The sequence below is a fragment of the Habropoda laboriosa genome, unplaced genomic scaffold (genome assembly GCF_001263275.1).
Source record: "Habropoda laboriosa isolate 0110345459 unplaced genomic scaffold, ASM126327v1 scaffold30, whole genome shotgun sequence".
NCBI lineage: Eukaryota > Metazoa > Arthropoda > Insecta > Hymenoptera > Apidae > Habropoda > Habropoda laboriosa.
The window spans coordinates 1,805,123-1,806,783 of record NW_017100178.1 but is presented as its reverse complement, the minus strand read 5'-3'; positions in this window follow the sequence as shown (position 1 = coordinate 1,806,783).

Sequence of the window (1,661 nt, the reverse complement as noted above, 5' to 3'; positions counted from 1 at the left end):
AAACTTATTTTGTGTGTGTGCGCGCGTGCGAGTGTTTAATAAAGGAGTCTTTATTTAAGAAGCTACTGATATATTATGAAAGAAGTATGATATGCATTTATAAACATATTACATCTGATGTTTTCATTAACTTAAGTGTTTACAAATTTGATATTGATGATACATATATGTATAAGTGTTCATCACAACTTCAAGTTAAATACAATGTACATATAGCAGCACAATAATTATATCTATTTTTGTGATAAGGTATAATTTCAGTTATTCTGTTTAAGTAGATTTGGAGGCTTGATATATTTAATTTATAGAGAATATAGTATAAATAAAGTAGGAATTTACTTATGATGCAAACACAGAATGGAAATACAGAATGTTTCAATCCTTTTTACAATATTAGATATCATTATGTATAGAATAATTTAAGTTACAAATTTTATTTGAAACACAACACGTTTTCTTTTACTTTTCTGACTAAATAAAATAAGTCTTACTTAATATATTGCTTGTATTTTTCTACGTTCATATATTAAATTTTGATTGGTAAATTTATTTGTTAAGTCATACCATATACCAGGTGAGTCATCTAAGACTGGAAGCTGAAATATTTTCAAAACTGTTAACTATACCGAAAAGGCTTCAAATAAACGTTGAATGGTTTCGAGAGGGACATTGTTTGATATGACTAGCATTTTTGTAAGTGGACGCGTCGAGAACATATGAAAGTCAAATTTACTTCTTAAATGTTGTCGTATATTTTTTAATGCATCAATCGATTCAGCTCTATAAAAGCTTCTATAAAAAAGGGTTAAGCCATTTATACCGAGGAACCATTACTTTAAGAGCTATTTTAATTAAAATATTGCGGAATGGTAGGTAGGTACTCTTACCAAAAATGTTTAGATGCCAACGGTTATAATTTTGAACATATTTTATAATAGGTAATATGTAATAATGTAATGAATATTTATTTAAATCGAATCACATTGAATGAATAAACATTACATGACCTGTACACGTTATAAATTCTAGTCTTATACAAATTTTTTCGCAAAAAGTCATTTGTAGAGAACACAATCGTACCCGAAATGCCAGAGATACATTTGATTTGTTAGCCTCTATAATTTTATAGAAAAAAGTACCTCGCGTAATCAGCAACAATTGGTTGTAAGAGTACTATTCCTTAATATTTTAATTAAAATATCTCCTAAAGTAATGGTTTCTCGGTATAAATAGCTTAACACTTTTTTATAGAAAATAGTGAGCTGAATCGATTGATGCATTAAAAAATATATGATTATATTTAAAAAAAACAAACTTGACCTTCATATGTGCTCGACACATCCCCTTAAAAAAATGCTATTAGTCATATCAAACAATGTCCTCCTCGAAACCATTCAACTTTTATTTGAAGTCTCTTGGATATAATTAACAGGTTTGAAAATATTTCAGCTTCCAGTCTTAGATGACTCACCCGGTATATACCTAGCACATATTATCACCATCACATAATTACATTTTTGTAATAAAAATTATTATGTAAAAACAAATATATATTCATAGTGTACTGTATTATTTGTATGTATTTTTATGAATGAATTTGTAACATAGATATTTTATCTATAATAGTTTCAAGATATATGTTTTTAAATAATTAATAATTT